This window comes from Felis catus, chromosome D3 (genome assembly GCF_018350175.1).
Source record: "Felis catus isolate Fca126 chromosome D3, F.catus_Fca126_mat1.0, whole genome shotgun sequence".
Taxonomy (NCBI): Eukaryota; Metazoa; Chordata; class Mammalia; order Carnivora; family Felidae; genus Felis; species Felis catus.
In genome coordinates this window covers 80704414-80722707 of record NC_058379.1, presented here as the reverse complement: position 1 = coordinate 80722707, position 18294 = coordinate 80704414, and the positions used below count along the sequence as shown (strand labels likewise).

General features: G+C 42.9%; 1 long non-coding RNA gene across 3 annotated transcripts in view; it reads left to right on the top strand.

Annotated features, from left to right (window-relative positions):
* Window positions 1-8596, top strand: part of LOC109493498 — a 45266-nt gene extending 36670 nt beyond the window's left edge. For 2 of the 3 annotated variants that reach the window (XR_006587586.1, XR_006587588.1), the window contains 2 exons: window positions 3274-3369; window positions 8432-8596. This is a non-coding gene — a long non-coding RNA (uncharacterized LOC109493498). Of the gene's footprint in view, window positions 1-3273; window positions 3370-4200; window positions 4297-8431 lie in introns of all 3 variants that reach the window. The other variant, XR_006587587.1, reaches the window with a different exon arrangement.
* Window positions 8597-18294: the final 9698 nt, after the last annotated feature.

The window sequence follows — 18294 nt, the reverse complement described above, 5'->3', positions numbered from 1 at the left end:
TTATAAAATTTATTTTTTGTCACTTAAAAACATTTCATCCTATAGCTGTGGTTCATCACTGCCTTTGGTTGTTATGTCTCTTGCAGCCTCAAGAAATTTTAACTTAGAATAGTCCCTCTGGCTTTTGGTTTTGTCTTGTTTGTCTGTTTTACATTACTTGATTTAAAAAAAATTTTTTTAACGTTTATTAATTATTGAGAGAGAGCAAGAGTGAGCAGGGGAGGGACAGAGAGAGGGAGACAGAGGATCCGAAGCAGGCTCCACACTGTGAGCACAGAGCCCAATGTGGGGTTCGAACTCATGACCGTGAAACCATGACCTGAGCCGAAATCAAGAGTCAGCCATTTAACTGACTCAGCCACCCAGGCGCCCATTACTTGATTTCTTTTTCATTCACACCAATTGTCTTGTAGAATCTCCCACATCCTAGATTTGTCTGGCTCTTCCCTGGTGACTAGATTCAGGTGAGGCATTTTGGGCTAGACGTCTGTCTGAGTGATGGAGGCTGTACTTTCTGCATTGTATCAGAAGGCAGGTAACATTCGGCTGTCCCAATGCTAAGTTTGTTCACTCTGTGGCCAACTTCTTCTTAAAACATAAAATTAAACCACACATGAAACAAATCTATATTTTCTAATTGCCTCTCTGCGATGAAAGCCCAGTGTATCTTACAAAACTATCTTCCTGCACAACTTTTAAAAAATTCAGTCCTAAGTCACAAGGCTTCTCCTTTCCTGTGAAGCAGGTGTTTGAAAAGCCTGTGAACTCATACTGGTTATCTTTCACAGAATCTGGAATTTCTCTTACCAAGACCAAAACCAAATCAAGCAAAAGCAGCACCTTGCAAACCGAAAAACCCAGTCTTCACAGGGTATGAGTTTTCAAGCCGAGGTTCCAAAGTGAGACAGATTGCTCAGGACAGGAGGCAGTGGGGTGGCAAATGTGGCCTCTGTCCTTGGTCTAGAGGGTCACCGGCCACCTCGCCCAGGCTCCCGTCACTCACATGATGGGAATCCTGCACGCGCTGCCGGGGCAAGCCCAACCGGGAAGACCCAGAGCTGGATGCTGCTTCTGTTTTGGAAATCAATTCAGGGGCACCTGGGTGGTTCAGTCGGTTAAGCGTCGACTCTTGATTTCGGTGCAGGTCACGATCTCACAGTTCGTGGGCTTGAGCACCGCGTCGGGCACTCTGCTGTCAGCGCAGAGCCTGCTTCAGATATTGTCCCCGCCTCTTTCTGCCCCTTCCCCACTCATGTGCACTCTCCAAAATAAATAAACATTGAAGAAAGAAAGAAAGAAAGAAAGAAAGAAAGAAAGAAAGAAAGAAAGAAAGAAAGGAAGGAAGAAAGAAAGAAGAAAGAAAGAATCAGTTCAACAGACTTCGCTCCTGCCTGCTGAGAAACAAGGTAACTTCTAGATCCAGAATAGTCTGTGGGCTTGCACCGAGCTGTTATCTTTGTATTAAGAAGACCTGGAGGGAGCGAGAGGAAAAGGAGATTTTTTTCAATGCACTCTGAAATGGCTAGAATCCTTGTTGAAATTTTAGACTTACAGAACCATTTTCAGGAAGAGACGTAATTTGTCTGCATCAGTCTGAGTGAGTGTGTCTTATGATTTTGAATCTGATCAGAGCTTTTGACGATCGACTGTGCAGGGGAGATGGTTCCTGTTTGGGGAGAAATCCCCAGACTTCCAGCATCGGTTCCTAAATGCAGACCTCGTTCTGTCAAACTTGATGGATATTTCAGTCCCCACAGCTGCTTCTTGCTGCTTTTCATTTTGGGGAGATGCTCAGCTGATAAGAAAATGGGCTGAACATTCAATCGATAATGGTGACATAAAGAGTCTCTGGTTGTATAAATAAAGCTGCTTTTACCTGAGCGATGTTTTCAACCTCTGGCAGCAGCAACTTTAGCAAATGCCCTTTTGGGAAATACCCCCAATAAATATTAAATCTGAAAAGCGTTTTGTGAACCGAAGACGCCCCGCGTGAAATCACAGAAGGCAGATCTTATTTAAAATCGGTTTTCAGCTGCCGTTTCTGGTTGCAAGGTAATGAATTGTCCTACTAATTGAACTTGAAGTTCACCTTTCAATTATGAAGCAAATTGCAGAACCCAAGGACGGGCAGGTAAAAGTGAAATGACAAGCAGTCATGTTGAAACTAAGACACCCTTTGTTCCGTCATCTGTGGGCACAAGAGCTTTCTGTCCTTTGGAAATGCCCCTGGCAGTGTCTGAGAGCGTAGAAATCTCAAAGCATCTCAGGGGTGTGCCTAGGGAGAGAGAGAAAACAAGAGAGGGAGAGAGAGAGAGTCTTCTTTTACTGCATTTCCCTTTATTTTCTTTTATTACATGAGAAAACGGTCTTCATGTGACAGCATAAATTAAAGACGCTTGAGGTTGCTCCCTTCGGTGTTGACTCTGAGGGAAGCTGAACAGAGTGGTGGTAAATAACTATATAATTGAAATCGCCTTGCTTTGTTGTTACCTTAGAAGGGGACTGTTGTGTAGAGGCTTCAGATTTATTGAGATAGATTACACCCCTGGGTGTAAATCACTTTGTAAAAGTAAATCAGGCAGTTTCCATAATTCCCTTAGGCCTCTGGGGTACAGTTTAATACACTAAGCCATAATTTACTATTAAGGGGGACCCTTGGGGTGACTTTTTCCTGGGGAATCATCTTCTCACTGGGAGACCCGCTTATGATGCTACTATAAAGAAGCCTCCCTGTCTTCTCTTTGCCCTGGCCATCTCATGTTGTATGTCCAAATGGGGAACGTTCCGACTCCCGGTTTGGAAGGCAGCAAGTTGGGTCTTACGTTTCTGGCACAAGGAGACATTATCTATTGCCTGGAACACGAGGAGATACCACATGAAGGATGCCATCTCTCTCAGCCCTGGATCCAGAAGGATTTGCCCCCCTTCCATCAGCTGGGCTTTATTTGGAAAGGCCAGCCTGGGACCTTGGCACTCCGTTTCATTATGAGGTTTTGAATAGCAGACACTGTTTCCTTAAAGTATTTCTCTAAGACTGTTTCTCTAAGACATTTAATTTGCATTTTTGTTTGATTTAGGATATGACCATGTTTTACATGTTTCAAATCCTATTTCTGATTTGCAAAAATAAGAACCAAGTGGTCGTCTAATCCTTAAAGGTTAAAAGGAAGAAGTAGAATGTGGGAGTGGGGGGATGATAAGAGTTAAATATGGTTTGAGTTTATTTAAAATGTAATTACTTTTGGCCTTTGTAATTTTGTTCCTCTTTCACAGAGATGACAAGAATTCCACAAACAATGGCAGTCGGTGGAACCTAATATGCAAGAGAGGATTTGGGTGGTTCAAGGTGAAATTAAATCATCTGTGTAGGTAAGTGCATTATAAGCAATCTCCAAGCTTCGTTCTTGATTTTCTAGTTTCTGGTTTCCTTCTTCTGCTGTGGTGCAATTCTGCTCCATCCGTAGCCAGTGGTTCAATTGCCGCCCTGATGACCAGGCTCCTAATAGCTTTGTAATCCTTCTTTCACACCTACATTTTTCCATTTCATCATTAAGTCAGTAGGATTTAGGCAGCCTCTCTCCTGTGCCTCTTTTCCTCTTCTCACGGCTCTACTGTTTTACTTTTCAATTTAATTTCTTCTTTCTAGCAGTTTCTCATTATGTAATTCAAAGACTAAGGGTGCAGAAGACTACTCAGGCTGGCACACTCGTGTTCACAGTTTTAGTTAAAAGTCCTAGGAGACACTTCCTTAAGCAACAGTAGAGGGATACGTTTGTCAGAGTTGTCCATTGTTCTGAGTTGCTTTAGAAACTTGGTCTTGAAAAAAAATTTTTTTTAAGATATTTTTAAATTTATTTATGTTGAGAGAGAGAAAGAAAGCATGAGTAGAGGAGGGATAGAAAGAGACACACAAAATCCAAAGCAGGCTCCAGGCTCTGGGCTGTCAGCACAGAGTCCCATGAAGGGCTCGAACCCACGAACCGTGAGATCATGACCTGAGCCGAAGTTGGATGCTTAACCGAGTGAGTCACCCACGTGACCCAAGAAAATTGGTCTTGATTATAATGGGGATGTTTAAGAAAGTAGCAAAACATCCAGAAGATGAAGCTCCAAATCAAACTCTGATTTGTAAACTTGTCAAAATCATCCCTACGCCCAGCAGTAGCCCCGGAAACCCTGCCCCATCCTGTTCCCTTTCAGGAGGTGCACAAGTCTGGGACAGGCTGTGGACAGAGCACCTGAATGAAGTTCTCCTCCTCATGTGGTTGGTCGACTCTGTTGGAGCCCACAGAGGAGGTGAGAGGCACAGCCAAGTAAGCAAATAGATGCCCCCTGGTCAAGAACATTCTCTGGAGAGACAAATCAGAAAACAGGAGTGGTGTCAGCCACACATCCACCAGGACGAGAAGAAATCCAGGAAGCCAGATAGACCTATGATGGTAGCGATTTAGAAATATCACTTCCGGGTTTATGGGGAAGAGTGGTGTACACATAGGTATTGGATTCGCCAGATGGAAAATGTCCATATACACACATGAACATACAGGTGTATATGTGCATGCACATATGCACATGTATATTCTAGCTTAGGCAGTGAGGCCTTCAAACCTAAACATAGAACTCTGGCATCATATTGAGGGCTCCTGGCAAGTGGCCCCTAAGTGTGTTCCCCTAGCTTCTCTCTCTATGTCCAGTGTGAACCCACTGGCCACAGACTAGTTACAAAGTTCCCAAGTTATACTCTGTCGAATCTCAGCTCCGTAGCTCACTGACCTCCGTTTCCTCATCTATAAAATGGGTATCATGTGAGTTCTATTGGGTAGACTGCATTAGCAACCTCATCAAAAGAGAAAATATATAATAGACTTAACAACTGGAAAACACTCAACAAATTGCTAGTTATCATTACTTATTATATTCCCTTCTTAGCCTTTGTAATTGATAACAATAGAATTATAGGTGGTTGGGGGGGGCGCCTCAGTGGCTTAGTTGGTTAAGCGTCCAACTTCTGCTCAGGTCATGATCTCTCAGTTTGTGGGTTCGAGCCCCGCGTCGGGCTCTGTGCTGACAGCTCTGAGGCTGGAGCCTGCTTCAGATTCTGTGTCTCCCTCTCCCTCTGCCCCTCTCCTGCTTGTGTTCTCTCTCTCTCTCTCAAAAATAAATAAACGTTAAAAAAAAAAAGAAATTATAAGTGGGAATTTTCTGTATAAAATACAGAGGCTCTGTGACCCAGGATTTTTTTTTCTTCTACATCCTCTATTCTTAGTCAAATGCAATAGAACATGGAAATATAACTGAACATCAGTTATTACGTGACCAAAACTCCAGGGCAAACTTTTGGAAGGTTATAAAACTGTTGCCAGTTATGAATAAAAATGTCCTTAAGACTTGTAACGGTTTGGCAATTCCTTAGAAAAAGATCACAATTTTCAAGTCAATTACCACACTGTAAATGTCAGATCCTCAATGCACGTGTTTTAGATATAAAAAGGTAAGTTGAGAAGTCAAGAAGAGCTAGATCATAGCATAAGTTTTTCTTTTAAAAAGGTCCATCGTGGGGCGCCTGGGTGGCGCAGTCGGTTAAGCGTCTGACTTCAGCCAGGTCACGATCTCGCGGTCCGTGAGTTCGAGCCCCGCGTCGGGCTCTGGGCTGATGATGGCTCAGAGCCTGGAGCCTGTTTCCGATTCTGTGTCTCCCTCTCTCTCTGCCCCTCCCCCGTTCATGCTCTGTCTCTCTCTGTCCCAAAAATAAATAAACGTTGAAAAAAAAAATTAAAAAAAAAAAAAAGGTCCATCGTTTCTGAAAAATGGGCAGGCCGGTTTTTCTCAATGCCCAGAATGCTAAGACCTTCCGGGGGGTTCATAAGACAGATTTGGGGGCCTGCTGGACCAGGGATCGTGGTGCTGAGGGCTGTGTGCCTGTAGCCAGTCACCAAGGTGAATCTGTTCGCTGGGGTGGTTTGGAAAGCATGTTTACATGGTGTGTCCACTCCCACTGCTCAAAACTCCCGGAAATCAAGGACTTAGAGATCTGTTTGTGATGCTCCCGACCTGCCAGTGTGATTTCAGCAATGCTTTTGCCCTACTTGCTTGGCTTTTTAACTAAAATGATCTTTCGCTGATTTCAGAAGTTAGGTGAAAATACAGGAAGTACATGGGGCGCTTGGGTGGCTCAGTTGGTTAAGTGTCCAACTCTTGATTTCCATTCAGGTCACGATCGCACGGTTCGTGAGTTTGAGTCCTGTGTGAGGCTCTGTGCTAACAGCACAGAGCCTGCTTGGGATTCTCTCTCTCCCTCTCTCTCTCTCTCTCTCTCAAAAATAAAAAATTAAAAAAAATTAAAAATAGAAAATACAAGAAGTACCAATAAGGGCAAGGAGATTATTATGGTCTTTCACAACTCAGGAGGAATACCACTGTCAACATTTTAATGTTTTTAAAATTCTTGTTAAAACACATACATATGATTATATATACATTTTATTTTTCAAAAATGGGAATATGCCATGTGTGCTATTTATAGCCTGCTCCTTTTTACTTAATAGCAGATTATGAACTTTTTTTGCATATAATTAAATGCTTTTAGCACCTTTTCATGATTATGTATTATTCTGTTTTATGAGAGGTCCATCATTTGGTTAACCATGTGAGCCTTTTCCTATTTTAAATAATACCATGATGTATGTACTTACGTTGTATGTAGGTCTTTGTTCCTGCGGTTTCTGGCTGTTTTATTTCTTTCTGCGTATTGTGGGTTGAACCACCTGCCTGGCAGAGATGTTGCCCAGAGAAGCCAAATACGTGGTTTATCTCACCAATAAGTGACTCAGCATTAAGAATGATCTCAGGAATCCCCATACATTGATTTTGCAAATAAAATTAAGGCCTAGAAAAGCCAAGAACTTTGCAAAAAGCATCACAGCTAATGAATGCAAAGCACAGACTAGAATCTAGAATGCCATGATTCTCATTTGATACACTTTCCAACCTACCAGATCATCCCCCATAGCGCCCTGAAAGGTGAAGTTTTAGGATCATGCAAATGCAAAACATATAAATGTGTATGCATACATATATGCATATATGTGTATATACATCCACACATATAAATTTATACACATGCACACACATGTATATGTTCTAATTTAGGAAGAATGAAATAGAATTACTTCATTAGTTAATTTTTTAGGTTTAATTCTTGATTTTTGAGAGAGAGCGAGAGAGGGAATCCCAAGCAGGCCCCACGCTATCAGCATGAATTCTGACTTGGGGCTCGATCTCACAAAATGTGAGGTCATGACCTGAGTCAAAATCAAGAGTCAGACGCCTAACCAACTGAGCCACCCAGGCGCCCCTACATCATTAGTTAATTTTTAAAAATCAGCTGTCACTACGGTATTATAGCATGAAATAATTCTAAGCTTATCATTCATGCCCCTGAAAGATTTTCCAGAAGAGACAGAGGTGCAGGCAGGTCAGTCCCTGGGTCTCCAAGTACTCAGTGCACATGAAGCACCATTGAGGGCTAAAACCAGTGCCATCCCACTAGAGCCCGGGCACAGACGTCTCCTCTGACTTTCCTCCTGCCTCGCCATCAACTCTTGGGAAACCTGAGAAGACACTACAACAAAAGTTTGTCCAAAAGCCAGTGAAGCAATGGAGCAGCCAAACCTTGGTGGCTTTTCACAAGTGTTGGTGCCTTTAATATTGCTGTCCCAGGCTCACAGACTCTAACGATCACAAAAATATGCTTTGAAGCCCAAGATGATGATCTTACATAATCGCAGTGCGGCCAGTGCTTAAGAGGCGCAGATATTGAAGTCAGAAAGTTGCCAACAACCCTCGGAAGGTCTCAGCATCAGGCGTAGTTGTACAGAGCAGAAGCCCCTTTTAGCTGAGACTCGTTCTGGGGTGCACAGCCTCCTTCTCTCCGTCTGAGCAGCCACATTTATATGCAGGGGGATTTTCCAAATAATCCCAGAGGCAACTCGGGTTCATATTTCTCTCTGGCTCGGCGTGAGCGTAGAACCAACATGACTTCAGCAGGGTGGGCATGCCTGGTGACATCATTTATCCGTGTCAGCAGAGACTTTAGCTGGTGTTTGGTGATTTCGCTACGTCGGGAAAATAAGCCAGTACTTTCTGACTCGGGGTAGACAGATCGTAGAAGTCTCAATTGCTTTTAGATCTTTGCAGTTCTAAAATTGCAAGCCTGGTATTTTTCAAATACCTAATAATACAGTAGTATTTTACATAATTGCTTTCCCTAACATTCGTAGAAAACTATAAATAGTCCTCTTAATAGGCACAGAAGTACTTATATTCCAGATGTTCCCATGGTGAAGGGACTTGAGCTGCAATTTCCACCTATTTCAGAAGCACTGAGACAGGGAAACTTGACAGACACATTCTTTTCTTTTGCCTCCTACAGATTCCCACATCCCCATCCTCGAAGCCTGTTGGAGATGATCTGATCTCCCAACACTGCTGGGCTCAAGGCTGCCTGAGGCAAATCCTGTGCCTTTTTAGCTCCATCCAAAATAAACCTCGCTCAAAACCTTTCTGGGAGAAGTGCTGTAACCTCTGCTCCAGGAGAGATAAGTTTCATGCTTGTTTGCTTTCTTGTTTGTTTTTAAAGACTACTGAAGGCAGGCTGAATGAAGACTTTCCAGTGCCACTTTATTGGGGTTCCCTTTTCTTGATTTCTGGGTTTTCATGCCTGGTACAAACCTGCTGATGTGTGAATCTAGCAAACAGTCTCTCTCCACAATTTAGAACCTTCACCAGTAAAATTTGGAGCTTTCTGTAGGCTGAACTAAAATCTGCAGTGCTCTTTTGGTAGTCTTGTCTCCTGGAATCAGCATATTTGAGTCATTGGGCCCTAACTCACACCTCGTGGTACATTGTAATGCATCTTCAAAGGCACTGTGGACCTGATTGTTCCCCGCCCTGGGCCTGGGGTTGGAGAGGGTGCAGGGCTGGGCAGCACAAGGGGCATCTGGAGCCTCTGGGCCTCATCCACAAGCTTTATGGGATATGCCAGCAGAAGGGCCACTTTCTAAGCTCCTGCGTGGTGTTAGAAACTCTTAGGTAGGTCAGGACCAGGAGAGTCCCAAGGAAGTTGGGGATCTGGGGGTGCATTATCTTTTTTCTTTTTTTAAATGTTTGTGTGTGTGTTTGTGTGTGTGTGTGTGTGTGTGAGAGAGAGAGAGAGAGAGAGAGAGAGAGAGAGAGAGAGAGAGAATGCACATGAGTGGGGGAGGGGCAGAGAGAGAGACACACAGAATTCAAAACAGGCTCCAGGCTCCAGGCTCCAGGCTCCGAGCTGCCAGTGCAGAGTCCGACGCTGGGCTTGAGCTCAGGAACCGCAAGATCGTGACCTGAGCCAAGGTCAGATGCTTAACAGACTGAGCCACCCAGGCGCCCCTGGGGTTGAATTTTCTTAATCCAACTCTTGGTACCTTCCCCTGGAAGTCTTTGGGCCCCCACAGCAGTAGACACTCCAGAGTTGGGTTGACGCAAGTGGATTCCCAAATTCCCAACGTCCTTGGGAACCTGCCTGAGAAAGGACCAGCTCTCTCTCATTTGCCAGTCTCCCCTTCCAACTGCCCTTCCTCCTCCTAATGGAAGAAAAGCACACTTCTCATGTGTGCCCCGGAATGTAAACACTAGAGCGCTACACCAAGCCAAAGCAATCTGACATATTAGTGTTGAATCAGGCGTCATGAACATGCTGTCTACGCGTATTTCTGTTAAAGGAAACCACAGCTGCAGAGCTGGGAGTTTTAGTCCAGATTAAGTGTTGGGACTATTTTCAGGATGTCTTTTTCCCCCAACTATTGGCATAGCGCTTGCCTTTGGACGGAACGCGAGCAAGGAGGATAATAGGCAGTGGGATCTCTGCCTTCTTTCCGTTGCTCTCTGTGAAGTGAAGTGTTATCCCAGAGACGCATCTGAACGCATTCATTTGAATGGGTGAAGGGAGGCAAATTCTTTCTAGCAGAAAGCTGAAGTCTAATTTGGCTGATTGATTGGATGATGAGGACTGACTCTGTCAATTCATTTGTGTGACAACCATTTTTTGTAAAAGAAATGAGCTAATTGGTTGCTTCAACATCCTGAATAAGTAGGTTTAAAGCCCTTGATGAGGTAAGAGCATTCTATCAAAACTATTCTATTGGTAAAGACATAGTGAAATTAACAGTAGATTTTTAAAAATCTTGTTGGTAATATTGGGTGAAATAAAATGCCTAAGTGAAAGAATAATGAGTATAATTAATCATCATTTACCAAGTCTTAGTAGAACCTGTTTGGTTATATTTTCCCAGAAATGACTCCAATAACTGAATAACAATTTTTTTTTTTTTTTGTAAATCAGATGGTTTCTTTTCCTTTTTTTTTTTTTTTTGGTTCTTAATAAAATTGGAGGAGGAGGACCTAATTGAGTTGTCAAGTGATAGATTAATAAAAGTAATTTTTGAAGATGGATTAGTATGTGATTTTTGAACTCTCCCTTGGAAGGAGTTCAAAGAATGGAGTGTGCCGTTGCCGTAACAAAATTCTTGCTACTTATTTATCAGAACTGCGAGCTGTAGAACTTACCTACGTAATAATGAAAACCAGGAAGGGAATGGAAGCTGCCTGCTGGCTTACTGCAGTAATGGGTCATGGTCACCTGTGGCTGAATCCAACTCTTTAAGAGGGACATTTTCAGTGACATTCTACGTTTATATGTAATGATTACATATCAACATTTGAAATATATTTATGTTGTTTTGCTCAACTGTGAACTAACGATACTTGTAGCAATAATTCAACCCAGATAGAAAGGAACACTTAGGAACTTACTGTCATTAGACATTTAAAGAGTCCAAAATTCCAATTTATATGCATGCACCTGTGTCAGAGAAACATAATAGGATCATCAGTTACCACGTTGAAGCATGCACACATTACATGGAGGCAAAATTGTGTGGGAGAAATGGAATGAAAATGTGGGTTCAAGGAGAAAAAGGAGTGATACAGATGTTCCAAGAGGTAAACAAGAGTGGTTCTCATTCTTTTTAAATGAACCATGGAGGCTTTCCACTCTTCTGATACTTAGACTTTGTTATGTGTATTGAAAAGAGTTCTGTAACCATTTATTTTTCAAATGCCCTGTTTACAACACACTGGGAGCATATCTTTTGTGACTGTTGTAACTTCTGGTGAATTGTCTGGGTGGCTCAGTTAGTTGAACCTCTGAATCTTGATTTCCGCTCAGGTCATGATCCCAGGGTAGTGGGATTGAGCCCCACGTAGGGCTCTGCACTGGGCATGTAGATTGCTTACGATTCTCTCTCTCTTCCTCTTCCCATCCCATCTGGCATGCGTGCATGCATGTGCTCACTCACTCTCTCTTCCAAGTAATTTTTTTTGAGAGAAGGCACAAGTGAGTGAGGGGCAGAGAGAGACAGAAAGAGAGAGAGAGACGTGGGGCTCTATCTCATCCAACGTGGGGCTCAAACTCATGAACTGTGAGATCATGACCTGAACTGAAGTCAGGTGCTTAATGACTGAGCCACCCAGGTACCCCTCAAATAATTTTTTAAAAGAGAAAATTTTAAATGTCAACTAAAAAATGTGTGATAGGAATGTTTGATTTTAATCCTTATATAAGCTTACTAGGGAAAATTTTGAAATCCACGGCTCCAGGAGACCCAGATTTCTTGATATAAGACAGGACAGCTTTTCTCTCTCCTTCCCCTGAGCTTCTGTTAATAAGCAGCCTGCCTCTGGGGGCCACATGGGACCAATGTACCCTTACCTGCCAAGTGTTTTTAAGCTTGAGCAACATTTGGACCCCTCTTAAAGGGAAATAGCACGTGGATCCCTATTGTTGGGTTAAGTTGTTTCTATAGTAATGTTCCATTCCAGTATAAAACGCCATTGTAACTCCATGGCTCCTAGACATTGATTCATAGAAACAAATGTACAAATCAAAAATAAACCACGAAACCAACAAAATTGAAATTTTAGTTAACACAGCTGTAGATAATTGCCTGCAAAAGCAAAATGGCTGCTCTCCTTGGGAATGTAGCACCGATGGCCATGGCAGTGGCTTGTTTCCTCGTTCAGCTTTCATTATGACAAACCACCTTCCTGGGGGGGCCACACAATCACTCACTGATTGCCTCCCCTTTTCTCTGTTCAACTACTATAAAGTCTTTGTGGACAGTCTCACAGGTTAAAGTCCCTGGTGATGTCACCAGGTGGTGTCACTGGGCTTCACCTGGTGAGGACCCTCCTTACAGATCCTACTGGTATATCAATAGCCCACATCACTTGGAATAAGAAGATTCCGTCAGACTCAAGAGCTGAACTTGCTCATTTGGGCCTTTGGACTTTCTGATATGCAGCATTTTGAATTTTTTCATCCTTTACTAGTTCTTTTTTCACTTTTAAATGATCAGATTTTACTTTTCAAATTTTTAAGAAATTGATTTGTTTTGAGAGCTAGAGAGCAAACAGGGGAGGGGCAGAGAGAGAGAGGGGGAGAGAGGATCCCAAGCAGGCTCCAAGCTGTTAGCGCAGAGCCCAACACGGGGCTTGGATCCCTCGAACTGTGAGATCGTGACCTGAGCCGAAACCAAGAGTCAGACGCTTAACCGACTGAGCCGCCCAGGCGCCCCAACCACATTTTACTTTTCAAGTACGGAACTTCCGAAAGACTCTGACTTGAAATCTACAAAGCGGATTGAACATAAAGGAACACTGAAGAAGCAGCCGTGACTTCCAGCTTGAACATTGCACAACCCGGTTGTATGGTCTTGGGTAACCCACCCCCCTCTGAACCTTAGTTTCCTCTTTTATCCAATGAGAGAATAGATTCCATGAAATCCAAGGTCCTAAGCTGCCATCATTCTAAAAGTGACAGGCAAAATCAAATCCCAAGGATAAAAGAATTCAAATGTTGATAGGGCTCCACAGTTTTCAAAGCACCATCTCAACTGGTCCCTATAACAACTAAAGGTGCTATGAGGTATTACTCTTATTCCCATTTTATGCATAAGTCTTGTGCAGTATTGAGAGATGAAGTGACAACTAAAGTTACTGAACTAAGGAGAGATCTGGGAACTCTCTGTGTGGGATGTTGGATTTCTAAATTTTCTCTAAACTTGTTGCCGTTTGATTAGAGGAGAAATTTCTTTACACTTGACATTCAGAAGATGTTCTTTATCCTCACGGGTCATTGCCTGTTCACATGGCTGTGGATTGTATGGGTTAGATCATTCGTTCCTTCATTCATTCACTCACTCATGTGACCAGGATTTATTTACTGGTCATGTCAGCACAGCATTATTCAAAGTGCTATGTGTGGCTATAAGAGAACCCATGAGCATGTTCATGGGCAGCTGGGGAAAACAGCATGCAGCATCTAGGTCTCCCTTTTTTTTTTTTTAATGTTTTTAATGTTTGTTTATTTTAGAGAGAGACAGAGTGCGAGCAGGGCAGGGGCAGAGAGAGAGAGAGAGAGAGAGAGAGAGAGAGACAGAGAGACAGAATCCAAAGCAGGCTCCAGGCTCTGAGCTGTCAGCACAGAGCCCCATGTGGGGCTCGAACTCATGAACTGTGAGATCAGGACCTGAGGCGAAGTCGAAGTTGGATGCTTAACCGATTGAGCCACCCAGGTGCCCCCCACCTCTCTCTTTTAATGTTCACTTATTTTTGAGAGAGAGAGTGCAAGCCAGGGAGGGGCAGACAGAGGGGGACAGAGGATCCAAAGCAGGCTTTGCGCTGACAGCAGCGAGCCCCACGTGGGGCTTGAACTCACGAAACATGAGGTCATGACCTGAACGAAAGTCAGACCCTCAACCGACAGAGGCACCCAAGTGCGCCACATCTCGGTCTCTTATTCACTGATACAGACGCAGAGCTTAGAGCAGTGCCTGGAGAACGGTGGATAAATGAGTGAATGAAACAGGCATTCGATTCTGGGATCACATAATTGTGCCCAACTTCTAGGAAAGTTTTCCCGCCGACGCACCCCTCAAGGCTCTGCAGTTCCTCTCCACTCTGCCTCGTAGCACTTACCACCCTGTGCTTGTTCTCCTTTAGTTTAAAATTTGTGATCAAAGTTCATACATACGTAGAGTTAAAAATGAAAACTTCCCAAAGGCTGGTAATAAATCACAGCAATCCTTAACCCCTTCTCGCCCCTTCTCGCACACTCGAGTTCTGACACCTGGAGGCAGCCACTTTGAACTCTTGGAGCTGTTGCTTCTGGCAACTGCCTTCACAATACTGTGTAATATGCATACACGGCTTGTTCTTGATGTATGCATCTTAGATGATATCTGGTATCTGTTATGATGGATCACTATGTTAAATTAAGTCACAGGATTATGACTATGTGGGTATTACTCATTTTGGTTCAAACACTCCATCAATTCTGTCACCCGTCTGTCTTTTATCTTGCCCTAGTGACCGACCGCCTCGGGTATCCTGGGGAGCCCCCTTTCTCAGTCTTCTCTCCCCAAATTCTCTATCCGCCTGTTCCAGGTTGGCCATGCTGCTCTTCTGTCTGTTAGAAATTCCTCCTCACCCGTCTCCGGGGTTATATCCACTCCTTCCTGGATCCCCTTCTTTGTCTTTCTTGGTATACTCCTTCATCTTTCCAGAGCATAAAGCCCACTCACTTCCTAAGACAGAAGCAATGCGGGGGGAGATGCTGAGTCCTGTCGCATGTCTGGAAATCTGTTTTGTCTCACATCTGAGTGAGGTTAGTGGAGAACTAACTTCTAGATCGAATCCATTTCTCTCAGGATTTAGAAGGCATGACTCACCCCCACCCCTCATCCCCATCTTCTGCACCCAATGTTGAGAAGCCTGATGCCAAGCTATTTTTTTTTCTCCTTGGAGAATTTTTGGGAACATTCCTTTATCTCTGTTGTCAATAGCAACATGCCTTTGGTGTGGATCTTTTCCCTTTGTTGTGCTGGTTGCTCGATCAGCTCTTTCAATCTGTGTCCCAGTTCTAGAAAATGCTCAATAATTAATTATTTTCCTGTCCGTTTTCTCTGTTCTCTCATTCTGAAACTCCTCTTAGTCTGTTGTTAGACCTTCTGGAATAACCTTCTATGCTTCTTATCTTTTCTCTTATCTTTCCATCTGTTTAGCATTTGTATTAACTTATTCAACATTACCTACCAAGACCTGTGTTAAACATTTTCATTTTGGCTGTGGTCTGTGTTTTAAATCTCCAAGGGCTTATTCTTTAAAGATTTTTTTTAAATTTTTATTTATTTTTGAGAGAGAGAGGATCCAAAGCAGGCTCTGTACTGTCAGCACAGAGCCTGACACAGGGCTTGAACTCACAAACTGTGAGATCGTGATCTGAGCCGAAGTCAGACACTTAACTGACTGAGCCACTCAAGCACCCCTCCAAGAGCTTATTCTTAACCCCTAATTGTTACCATTGTATAGTGCTTTACCCTTGCTTCAAAGCTGTAGTGTTTTCTTCTAAAAATATTATTTGGGGCTATTTGTCAATGTTCCCTCTTCCCTGATTAGTTCCATTTCCTCTGGTTTCATTTTTGCAGTTGTTTACTTCAGCCTTCTTCACGTTAGAGGTTCTCCTCGTGTGTTTGAGGTTCCTTGGTTGTTCAGTATTCAAAGCCCTAAAAGGCTGATTGGAACCACTAGGATTTGGTGATGGTTCCTCACAAGGAACTAACCCTGCAGACACCTTGATCCTGAACTTCTAGCCACAAGGACTGTGAGAGAGTAAAGTTCTGTTGTTTAAGCCCACTAGTTTGTGGTACTTTGTTGTGTCATCCCTAGGAAACAAATAAAACGGCCGTGAATTACAATGTCTGTGTTACATTAAATGCATGCCCTACAATATATTTTTTTACACGAAAAGGGGAAGATTTCACATGTAGTCATTCTACCACCTTAACTAGAAGTCTGTTGCATGACCTGGTTTACTTGTCTTTGTGCCTATTATGTAGTCTTTGGGCCCAGGGCTTTTGTTAAATTCCCCTTCATAACTAAAATGCCTGGTCTCTAGAAATTGTTCAATAAATGGGTTTTTTTTTTGTTTTTTTTTCCTAATGTTTATTTTTGAGAGAGAGTGAGAGCGTAAGTGGGGGAGGGGCAGAGAGAGAGGGAGAAAGAGAATTCCAAGCAGGTTCTGTGCTGTCAGCACAGAGCCTGACTTGGGACTTGAACCCACAAACCATGAGATCATGACCTGAGCCAAAGTCGGCTGCTTAATTGACTGAGCCATCCAGGTGCCCCGTAAATGTTTTGTGAATAAATAACTGAGAGATAGATAGGGTGAGAATAAATAATTAAATAGGCAAGGAAAGTGAGGGACTGACCAATAACATGTATGGTTATTCAGGGAAGGCTTCTAGAAAGAGGTAAAAAAAATACTGAACAATTGGCTCTGATACATAGTTTCATAGTTTTGTTTTTCTAATTTAATACACTAGTAAACAATCTCTTACCCAAAAACTTACCAACCATATTAACTAGGCTATCCCTTTTCTCCCACAATGGGCGGTCCTAGACTAGGCTTATGTCATAATTCAGATCTTTTGGATGACCTCAGAGGGGACCTTTCTGTTCTTCCACAAACTCTTGTTTATTCACACAATAATGATTTCTTTCAACAGGTGGTTGTAAAACAATGAATCAATCACAGATATTTGCTTAGCACAAACTATGTGCCAGTAACTGGTCACAGGATTTGGCTGTGAACAAGAGAGATGGGTTCTCCCCTCTCAGGTACCTTGAAAAGAGTAACAAATGATTATGTTTAAAAGGCTTCAGTGTGGGAATGCAAGCTGGTGCAGCCACTCTGGAAAACAGTATGGAGGCTCCTCAAAAAACTAAAAATGGAACTACCCTACGACCCAGCAGTTGCACTATTAGGCATTTATCCACGGGATACAGGTGTGCTGTTTCAAAGGGGCGCATGCACCCCCATGTTTATAGCAGCACTATCAACAATAGCCAAAGTATGGAAAGAGCCCAAACGTCCATCGATGGAATGAATGGATAAAGAAGATATGGTGTGTATATATATATCCATATATATATATGGATATATATATGATATATATGGATATATATATCCATACACACAATGGAGTATTACTCAGCAATCAAAAAGAATGAAATCTTGCCATTTGCAACTATGTGGATGGAACTGGAGGGTATTATGCTAAGTGAAATTAGTCAGAGAAAGAGAAAAATCATATGACTTCACACATAGGATGACTTTAAGAGACAAAACAGATGAACATAAGGGAAGGGAAACAAAAAGAATATAAAAACAGGGAAGGGGACAAAACAGAAGAGACTCATAAATATGGAGAACAAACTGAGGGTTACCAGAGGGGTTACAGGAGGGGGGATGGGCTAAATGGGGAAGGGGCACTAAGGAATCTACTCCTGAAATCATTGTTGCACTATATACTAACTAATTAGGATGTAAATTTTAAAAAATAAAAAATAAAAATAAAAGGCTTCAGTGACTAGATTATTTAACACATAAAGACCGTACCTCTGGGGAAGAACAGATTTATTCCCTAGGTGTGATGAGAAAGTGTGATTTTGTGACTTTCATCCAGTTTCCTGGCACTTGTAAGGGACAGATCCATCTCTGAGTTGCTGTGTTACATACTGCAAGATGGGCAACATAGTGCAGCAGACAGTTCATGAGTTCTGGAATCTGAAAAACTCGGGATGAATGGAAGGGCTGACCCAATCCCGGGTCTGGGTGTCAAGGTGCTCACCTGTACAAGGGTGGGAGCAATCCTACCTCATGGATAGTCAGGAGAATCTCACGAGGGAAGACCTTTGCATGACCATTTTTCTAGGTTACAATTCTTTTTTTTTTAAGTGTTTATTTATTTTGAGAGAGTGGGGAAGGGGCAGAAATAGAAGGAGAGAGAATCCCAAGCAGTCTCCCCACTGTCAGTGCAGAGCCCAACACGGGGCTCAAACTCATGAACCATGAGATCACGACCTGAGCTGAAATCAAGAGTTGGATGCTTAACTGAGCCACCCAAGCACCCTTGGGTTACAATTCTTAAACCTGACATGTAAAAAGTCTCTGTTACTAGACATTAGATTAACTTCCTTGGGAAAGCTCATTGAGAAGCCTAAAAACTGTACTAGGTTTTTGAAAACACAGCCTTGAGAAATGTTTTGTCTGTTTACATGGAAGGCAGTTCCCCACTTACCTTGTATCCAACCAGGCCTTCATCACAAATGTCTCTGCTAGGGTTCCATGACCAAGGA